The sequence below is a fragment of the Glycine max genome, chromosome 1 (genome assembly GCF_000004515.6).
Source record: "Glycine max cultivar Williams 82 chromosome 1, Glycine_max_v4.0, whole genome shotgun sequence".
Taxonomy (NCBI): Eukaryota; Viridiplantae; Streptophyta; class Magnoliopsida; order Fabales; family Fabaceae; genus Glycine; species Glycine max.
Window position 1 is genome coordinate 39,033,798 of NC_016088.4, and position 10,999 is coordinate 39,044,796.

Consider the following 10,999-nt stretch of genomic DNA (forward strand, 5'->3'; position numbering starts at 1 on the left):
TCTAGTCTAGAAGAGGGTTCTACTCTCTCATTTTCTCACAATGAGCACTCAAAAATTATCTATGTGCACAGTGGACGATGCTCAAGAACCTTCTAATCCATTTTACATTCACCCAAATGACAACTCCATGGTGGTAGTTTCACCTCTCATGAAAAAATTACCATAGTTGGTTCAGATCCATGGAGATGAGTCTACTAACTTAAAAAACTAGGAAGTATCATTGAGCTTCAAGAGGATGATCCAATTTCCCCCTTATGACAGTGAACCAGTGATACAAGTATAAAAAATTATGGTCTTATGAAGATTCTATCAAGAAACTATGCACTTCTAAGTTCTAATGCATTGTGCACCTCTGATGCATTTCTCAATTCTCATGGTTAAAGAGCAAGGAATTCAAATTATATGATCAGCTTTTTAGGAGCATTCAATGAACAGTGTTCAGGTGTAAGTTCCTAAATTATGCTATGGAGCTACTTACCACCACTTCACACAACAAGAAATACAGTTCAATATTGAGCACACTAGAAATGAAATTATTATGCTCCATAGCACTGAGTATTCATCATAAGCCATTTGCCAACACACACAAGTACAATTAAGTGACTGCTCATTCTAGAGACTTGGTTTGTGCTTTTAAAAATGATTGAAACAAACTCACCACACTGCCCACTGCAACACCCAATATCTTTGTATTTAGTCCCTCAAACTGCATAAAAGTCACCGAAAGCAGTGATTTCTATACACAAGTAATATTAGGTTAAAAAAAGAGAAACTTAGCATCCACAACCATCTCAATCAGAGTATGGTTACAAAAATGCTAACTAACTTGTTGGACCGACGAATGTGAAGTCCAATGGGTAGAAAAAGGGAACAACGTTTTTTTCCAATATATTGGGATAGTTTGACCTGAAAAGACTATTTTAGCCAAAAATAATTTCTAATCACAATTTTTTTTCCAAATGGCATTGTACATTATATATACCTTGGTATACTCCTGATCAAAAGCAGCCTCTGCTTCAAAATGCACTGCTGTGTTTCCAACTAATGGAAGTTCACTTTTTTAAAACAAACAAAAAAACAATAAATAAATTACTTCCGAGGTTGTCAGAGGAAAATTACACTCTATACACTTGACTTTTCAGCTTCATCAAGGAAGTAAATAGATAATCAAATTATTGTTTGTCAACAACTTTTTTTATTAGCCAAATAAAAAACTCATTAAAGGGGTATCCTACCCACAAAGCAACAAGAGCAGAAATAGAAAATAGCAAAAACGAAAAAGAAATGACAGACACCAGGGACAATGTTGCCAACTTTGTTCCTTTATTATGATAATGTTTAGGGACACTAATGAAAGTATATTCTGGATCTTCTCAAAGACACTAGCATGATTGGTTGTAGGCCAGCTGAAACTCCTATAGATCCTTACAAAAAACTTGGAAGTGAAGACAAAGGAGATCCAGTTGATATGGCACGATACCAAAGAATAGTGGCCATGGGAAGATTAATTTATTTGTATCATACTGGGTAGCAAGGCACCATCTTCAATTTTATATTATAATATAGAAGTAAAATGCAGTGTTCAAAATAGCCATTTAATTTTCAATTATAAAGTCAGGGTTTACAATTGAAAAGCAAGCTAGCTCCACAAATTGAAATATTGACTGTTTGTGTTTGTCATTCAGACTTTGTACAATTATAGAGCAAGGAAAATGGTCCTGTTTGGAATAGGCCAAATAGGTTGCAGCCCAAATGAATTGGCCAAAAACAGCCCATATGGTAAAACATGTGTGAAAAAGATCTATTCTGCAAATGAGGAAAACATGTGGCATATATATACATGAGTAGGGGAAAAGGTTTTCAAGGATGATTTTGAATCCCAAATAACTAGCTGAAGGCAAACCTACTTCAACCCTTTAGTTCACTTGCTGGCTGATTTTCAATCTCTCCTCTTGAACAACAATTTGAACCAATTCAATCAACTTCCATGCCTAGTTTTCTGAATATAGAAAAACCAGAAATTATATATAAAATAAGTGAATTAAGTACTTTTTCTAGCCTTATGTAGTATGTACTCAAAGTGTAAATATAAACATTTCCCTTCATACCAACCATTCAACTGCCGCCAACAGACCAAAACAAAACTAATCATGTATCCAATATTTTTTTGTGCTATTGTACCTTGCTAGGGGCATAGGAGAAGTTCACTACTAGAGTGGTGCTTAAGGGGTCTCACTTGCGGTCCAAGAAGGGAGAAAGGAAATAATAAGTGTGTATTTGGTTTAGAGGAAGAAAATAGAAATATAATAGAAATAATAAGTGTGTATTTGGTTTAAAGGAAATTTTTGAATTAAAATAGAGTGTAAAAAGTGTAAGGCCAAAATAAAAAATACACCCTAAAACCATATTCCATTAAGGGGGGCTAAATCCCTAAAGTCATACACAGGGATTGTCATGTTTCCTTGTCATAGAATACCCCTTTCAAGTAGTCAGGCACCAATTAACTGTGCACCATTACCATGCAGGATCTGTTTCTAAAACTTGCATAGTACTAAATGAAATTTATGACAACATAAAAGCTTATGAATGTGTCAAACAATTACAATTTTAAACAAAAACTCTACGTTTAGCATATAACAAGATTAAGTTCAGCATAATTCAAGCAACATAAGATTATAAGCTAAACATATTAAAAATGGTCAATCCCATGCAAAAGTGCTAATAATAGTAGTAGGAGACTAGGAGTTAGCAAAGCATGCTTTCTGGATCTATGGCAAAAATAAAGAATATACTAGCATTAAGCTTTTAGTATAACAGTTGTTTATATAGTTAGTTCAGAAATTGACATAGCATTTGCCAGGGATTCAACCATTTTAACTCCAGAACCTCTAGTTGATTATCCTGCCCCATATGAAATTCCTCCTACTGATTCAGCTGAACCACCTTCACTAGATAATAGCCCTTCTGATGGCTTAGCTGAATACATTGAGTTATATTCAACGCTATTAGAATATTTCGATCTACCTCGTTATGGAGCAGTGACTAATGGGAGGACAGATTCTAGCTCTGTAAGCTCTTGACTTGCATCTAAGAACTCAGTGATGGAGGATAACTTTGCAGGATTTGTAGCTTCTTTTGACTATTTATGCATTTTACCAATGTAAAAATAAGCATAGATAGAAGCAATGTATAAAGTGTGCTTAAATTGATAGTTTCATTTAGTCAAAACTATATTGTTGCTAGTTTTTTGTCTTGAATTATAGTTAACAAAACTTACATGCAGTTTTAGTATTGTTTTTAAATTCAAAACTGGAGTTTTATAAATCTGTAATAATAATAAAGGGTTGCATTAAATGTCCACGTACATTATTTGAGGTAAAATTTCGATTTTCATTAGACAACAACACAAAAGCATCAATGGAACTGTATCTAAGTTTTGTCAAATTGTAATTAATTAGCAACTTGGGGATGTACGATTTGTTGCTTCACTAGACTTACATGTTTCTTTCTTGGCAACATAGATAAAACTCTAATTCTGGTTTGTTTGACAGCAACATAAAAGCATCAAAGAAACTATATATATCTAAGTTTTGTCGAATTGTAATTACTAATTAGCAACTTGGGATGTAGGATTTGTTGGTTCACTAGACTTACTTGTTCCTTATTGGCAGAAAAGGAAAAAACTTATGAGACCCCATGTGACTACTTTTGCATCCTGTAGTGTACTATGAGGGTGGTTCAATTTTAGGGTGTCACTATTGTCTTGGCCTTAATCACATTGAAATTGGGTTTTATGATGTTCTAAGAAAGGCTCTAAGGACTACCCTTAATAGCATAATTGATAGGAGAGGGGGTAAAGGCTATGGAATTGATGTAATTGTAATAGCTATCAAATGCTATCCCTTAGAAGTAAAATCTCATAATTGTTACATGTTAGAAAAATACCAGAACAACAACCCAATACTACAGAGAGGTCCAAAAGAAAGACCATACACCCAAGTTACTTGCAAGATTACGAGACTTGAAGCAACACCAAGGTAGCGCGCCAATATTCAGCACCAACAAAAATCTGTTGCAACCATTAAATAATTAGCAAATTTTATGTTGTTATAGTTTGTTAGAAAGTTTGTTACAAGTTGTATTGAAACTATTATATAACAAGGTTGCATGGAATGAGAAATACAGAGAAGTTTAATCCAAGTTCTTATCTTAGGAGGAACCTTGTCCTCAAAACAAAGTGTTTAAGTGCCCTCTGCCCTTATCATTACAGCTATCAAAAGTTGAAGACAAAAATTACAGAATCAATAGTGCCAAAGAGAGCAACCTACGAAACAACGAACTCACCAGCCCGCAAACCCACCAACTCAGGAACTCGCGAACCCACCAACTCACGAACTCAAGAACCCACCAACCAGGAGCCAAGACTATGTCTAAAACCTACAAAACAACGAACTCACCAACCCGAAGTTAACATTCTATAGGGATAAAGGTTAAAGCAACATGAAGGTTTGCCCACGTACCTAAATCGCGATAGTCACAAACGGGAACTCGTGGAGCCTGTGTGAACTCAAACACAAACCTCAATGGCAGCTTGAGTGAGGAGGACAAACAGGTCTTTTGAGCCTTAGCGATGAGGAGGAAAGGGAGAAAGAAGCTTGGTAACTGATCGCGTGGGGGGAAAATGGATTTTCGGGGTTTTAACTTATGAATGAGAGAACATCGGTTTGTTAAACATAACCGATGTTAACTAGTTAATGTCAACATCGGTTAATTAAAAACTGATGTTAACTTTCTAAAAAACCGATGTTAACTAGTTGATGTTAACATCGGTTTTTCAATAACCGATGTTAAGATATTAATGTTAACATCGGGTTTTTGAAAAACCGATGTTAACATCAACTAGTTAACATCAGTTTTTTGAAAACCGATGTTAATTAAGTCAACTTATTTACGAAAATACCACCGCACTTTTCTTGACTTCGGTTTTTAGAAAAACCGATGTTAAGCTTGCGATGTTAAATCAATAAATTGTAGTAGTGTATAAAAATAATAAAAAAATTAATTTGGTAATTAGATTGATAAAAAAAAATTATAAAACATATAAACTTTTAAAAATTGCTAAAAGTAACATTAGATTGCGAAAAAATTAATTTAGTAATTAGATTGAAAATAATTTATTAATTATATTGGTAAAATTAACATTAGATTGCTAAAACTAACATTAGATTGTTAATCCGTATGAACCATACGGATTGGCAATCCGTATGTTTTGAAATTATTTTAAAATTATAATTTATATAGAATTTTTTAAAAAATTGTAATTTATTTACAATTTTTTTATACATTTAAAATATTTACAAATTTTGATGATTAAACAAATTTGATATTTAACTTAATGTTGTATTTAGATATTTATTACAGTAATTAATAGTTAAACAAATTTGGTAATTAATAGTTAAACATTTGTTTAAAGCAAGTAAATATTAAATGGGGTTTTTATATGAAAATATAATTAACTACAAACTAAAATATCTAGAAGTTGAGAAGTAAAAAGCATTGGGTCATTCTACTGAACTTACTTTGATGTTGCTAAAGGTTTTTCTCTATTTAATGTTGTTTTAGTGTTCTTATGCTAAAAAATTACCCAAACCAAGATCCCTCGAGTGAATGGGCCTAACTCTATTTAAACCTCATCCTTGATCCCTTAACAAACTTAGTTTAAATGAGTTGCATTAAGATTACAGCATAATAAAGACTAAAGACTAAATCACTGCACTCCATTCCTAGACATATAGTTTTCTAGCTTGCTCTATCAAGTTCTAAGGCTTTAAAGCACTTCCCAATGCTAAAAATCCTAACTATACATACAAATGGGTGATCAAGCCACAAGCATGTAAAAATAAGCATAGATAGAAGCAATGAACACATAAGAACTTCATTAAATAAATAGTAAAAGAGTATTACATCAAAGGTTCAGTAGAACTCCCCAACAAGAGATTTAGTCTTCCATTACAAGCAATGAACTTTTCAGTACAAAGTACAGATTTTTAGGGAAGAAAATGGTTGAGAATGGTTGAGGATGTCTCCTTCAACCTCCAGAACCCTAATCTCATCCCTCTAACCTAGACTTTCTTGGAGGCTGGTGGTTTATCGCTCTAACTTGTTCTCTTGCTTTGTTTTTTGACTCGTCTCTCTATTTTACACCAACTTCAGTGTTTTAAATGCTCCTTGACATTTCAAATTCTGAAGGCTCGCTTAGCGTGAGTTAGTGAAATCTGGCTTAGCGAGCTGGGTGCACTGAGCGCGAGAAAGGACAAATGACTAACTGGGCGAACTTGCAGCTTGTTGAGCGCGTATATATCTGAATGATCCTCTTCTAGGGTTTCTTAACATGCTAAGCGAGCTGTGTGCCTCGCTTAGCGGATGGCACCCGCTAAGTGCATATGGCTCGCTTAGCGAGACATCAGCTGCTTGAACCTCCTTCTTCTTTTAGCCTGAAACTGAAGTTGATTCACATTAATTCACAAATTTGGGAGTATCTACTGAGTAAAATCAAACTAAACATGAAAATATGTACAATTCCTACAAAAGAACCATAAATTGGTGGAAAGATGCTAATTTCATGCGACTATTAAATACAAAAGTTAGTCGTAAATAATTACTAACAGTGACATATGCAGTGTTTGGGAAGCAATGAACAAAATGATGACACTTCAACACACCCAAATTAAAGCATCTTTTGAGACAAGTACGCACGGAGTTGGGCATGTGTTTAAAGTTACCTTGTACAAAAAACTGCTTGACATGGTATCAAAGTACGCTTTAAATGAAATTGTTGCTGAGTATGAGTGTGTACCTTATGCAGGCAAAAACCCTTCATGTTGTGGATGTGTCATGAGGACTACTCATGGTCTTCCATGTGCATGTGAGTTGTCTAAATATGTTGTTGGCTCCATACCACTAGAGACAATCCATATTTTTTGGCGTAGATTCAATTTTTCAGATCAAGGATTATGTGAGGCTAAGGTGACCATAACTAAAGAGATGGAAACCATATCAAAACGATTTGAGCAGCTCAATGTTTGTGGCAAAGTACATTTGAAGAAAAAGCTTCAGGAAACTATTTATCTTGATCTAAACTCTATGTGTCCTCCTCCATAAAAGGTGAAGACCAAAGGTGTTCCAAAAAAACCGCTGACCAAACAACAAAATTCAATAATATGTGATCTATCTTATCGGGAGTATGTTGATGTGTTATACTTTGTGCAAAATAGTAATTCTTCAGTGAAACGTAGTGCATCATCATCTGAGCAACCAATATAGAGACGAAATATTCTAATGTTGGATCAATTTCATCCGTGCATCCAGGATTCTATTGAAAACATTATTGATGTCAAAGCGGATGGTAACTATGGTTATCATGCAATAGCTGCCTTATTGGGTATGGGTGAAGAATCATGGTCATTGGTGCACAACCATCTGTAGAAAGAACTCACAAGCTGGTCGGAAGAGTATATCAACCTGCTTGGTGGCATAGAAAGATTTGAGGAATTAAAGTGTTCCCTACTTATTGATGGATTATCTAAGGTGCTTAAGTTTACTATTTTTGTCTTTTTCTTAAAATGACATTTAAGTAACCACTATTTGTTGTCTGTAACATGTAGGTTACCATAGAAAAGTGAATGAATATTACGGATATGGGATATGTCATTGTTTCATGATACAACGTGATCGTTGTTTCTCTTTCACGACAACAAAGCATGACATTTTTTCCTCTTAGAAGTCAACCACCACCAGATTCTTCTGTGCATCGCGTAATATGCATTGGTCATATGTATGGGAATCATTTTGTCCAGGTAATTGCATAATTATAGTGTTAGTATAAATGCTGACAATGTTGTTGGTTATCTTACATTGAATATGTTTGTCATTATGGAACAGGTTTTTTTACGAGACCATTGTCCTTTACCACCATTGGCATTGTTGTGGAATGCAGTGTTACAGAAATTTGTCCAAGCTGAAAACAGAATTTGTTGATTTAGGTGAATAATTAACATAAAATATGTTATTTCCATTGACGTTTCTATAAATAATTATTTTGTTGACATTTTGTTACGCTATGCATGTTATTTCCACTAATTATGTTGTTTTGTTAAGATAACTTTAAAAAGTTAAGACATAAATAAGTACTTTGAAAATAATAAACAAACAGTTTCATTAGCTAATGGACACCAATTTAAACATTACATTAACTTACAACAGAGTTGAAACAATCAGAAAATGCATCAAAAACTACAATTAAATAATATTAATTTTTCATTGAATCATGTTGCGACTGAGACATGTCATCTTCCATTTTGGTTACCGGTTTACTAAAAACAGCTAAAATTTCTATTGGACCAAATCGTTTCCAGTAGTTAGACTATACTAAGACTTTCAGTACATCATCGTCAGTTTTCAACTCAATTATTTCAAATTTGATAACTTTTTATGAATAATCAGAAATGAGCTGGCTGTCGAAAAAATAATCGTCTTACCGTTTTTTATTCATGAATACCAAAAGGGGGAATCTCTTGAGGTGCAACTTGCTTGATCACATCCTTGAGTCCGTCGATGCTACATCTCGAAGGAATGTCAAATCTTTTTGGATTTTTTCCTGTGAATGAGTAACCCACTATGTCGTCTTGGCATGGCATGGTCCACCTCCTGTTGTAATATAGCAGGGCATTATAAGTAGGCGTTATAGTGGCTTAAAGTGGGTTTAATATATCATTTGGTGTTCTACCAATGGTACATAATAACTCAATCAGGTCAACACACGAGTATTGATCATTATACATTAACATTTTGTTAACATCATCATCATTTTTCAATTGCATAGATTGAAAGGCAAATTGGTTACCCGCATCTGCGAATGGCTGTCAGTTGTAAATTTCATCCAAATATTGATCGTTGGTTAGTTGAAGGGCATTGTTCATTTTGCTTTTTAGTGTTTCAAAACCACAATCATTAGGTACTCGAATGGGTATCGGAGTGGAAATTTGGAAATAAACATTAGATTCGTTGTGAATATCGATCCAATTGGAAAAATAAAAGTTAATCTGGAGTTGACAATCGTCTGACTGCTTGTTTCTCCAAAAATTCCATAGTTTCGAGTAGAATTTGGTTTCTAAAGGTAGATTGGGTGAGAATGTGTGATTGCTGAGAGTGTTTTTGTGGTATATATAGATGTCGTTCAATTAGATTGCTTGTGTTTTTTTTAAATAGACGCGTGTCACTTCATATGTGTTGTCAAGTACAACAATGTTGCTTCATGCTTTAATGTTGCATCAGACATGCATTGTTACTATCAGAACTAAAATAATTGAGTAGTCATTTCTATGTTAGTATGTAGGTGTAATATTCATTTTTTTTAAACAAACACATGCAATTCACAATGTGTTGTCAAGTTTGAAAATGATTTATGATGCTTAAATGTTGCAAAAAACATACATTCATAATTTGTTAAGGACGAATTAATTTATTCTTCAAATTAACATTAACGGCTAATTAACGATAAACAGATAACAAAAATTTGTATAAAATAATTAAAAACATGTCGGTATGTAACACACAAAAATTATAAATTAACCAAATGTCAGTGTTAATAAATAAATGTACCAAATAAAAAAATTATCCAAAAAATTAAAATTAATATATATAAGGAAAAAAAACTTCAATGATCGTTCGTACACCACCTATGCCTCGATCTGTGACCTATAGTTGGTTGGCCAATGTAGCTTCTTATGATGCTCAGACATTCTTCAGCAACAGTATAGGTTTTTATTCCTTTGGTCAGGATCCTCAGGTTCAGTAGCCTCTCCAATTTATCATCAATTGCTACATAACCATCCTAGTAAGTGAAAAAAAACAAACATAAAATTTTTTAGTAATAAAATAAAAAACAAAAACACACACAAAATATGAAAAAAAATATATATTACCACTGATGACCAGGACAATGCACATCAACGTCTGCTTCATCAGGTACCGCTGCTGCCACCAGTTGTTGAGGCACATTTGGTTCAACAAATGTGTCACATTGCTGAACTGGCGGAACTCTAGGAGGATCCCCTAGCTGTGCCGGAGTCATAAACGGATGCAAACTCATGTAGAACCACTCCATGTAATCTGATGAACACTGACCAAGCACTACACAAATTTGTCCTACAGGTGCAATATAGTCACCAAAGTGCATCCATCTAGCATCCATTTCTTCAACAGAAGCCGAAGGCGCAGTAGGATGTGGCAGAATGATTTGGATGTACCGAAACTATCATACAACCCTCTCCGGTCGGTGAATGACCGTCAAGGGACCCCATCTGAGATGGTCGGAAAACAAGGAGATGACCTCAAATTCTTTAAATGAACGGTGGTCATCATATGGAACCCAACACACAACATTAGGGGTCAGTCTATCCAGACGCCTATGATACATCGACACGGGTAATGCCTTGCCAGAGGTCCATCGGCATGCACGCGGTCTTCGCTCATCATAATCCTCAGCAGCTAAGGCGAAACCAACAGATGGGAAATGCTCGTAGATCCAACACTTAAGATATTTTGCAAACATATTCATTAAAATAAGTGACAACATATAATAACCAACGCCAATGAAAAAATGTTTTATTAACATGTGAACTAACCTATAATAGAGTGATATATCCTGTAAGCTGCCTCACTATGCTCTTTGACGCCTCATTTAAATTATCACACATATGCACAAGTGCAGCAGCGCCCCAAGCGTAAGTCCCAATCTATGTCAAGTTATGTAATGCATCTAAGAATACCACGTGCACGTGTGTGGCACTCTTTTTAGCAAAGAGTGTGCATCCAAGCAGATGCAACAAATACGTTCGCGCTGCTACGATCCAGTGACATGCCTTGATTTTTTTCTGATACATGTCTCACAATCAGGATAGTTGAACATAACAGCCATGACATTGAATCATCTCAGCTC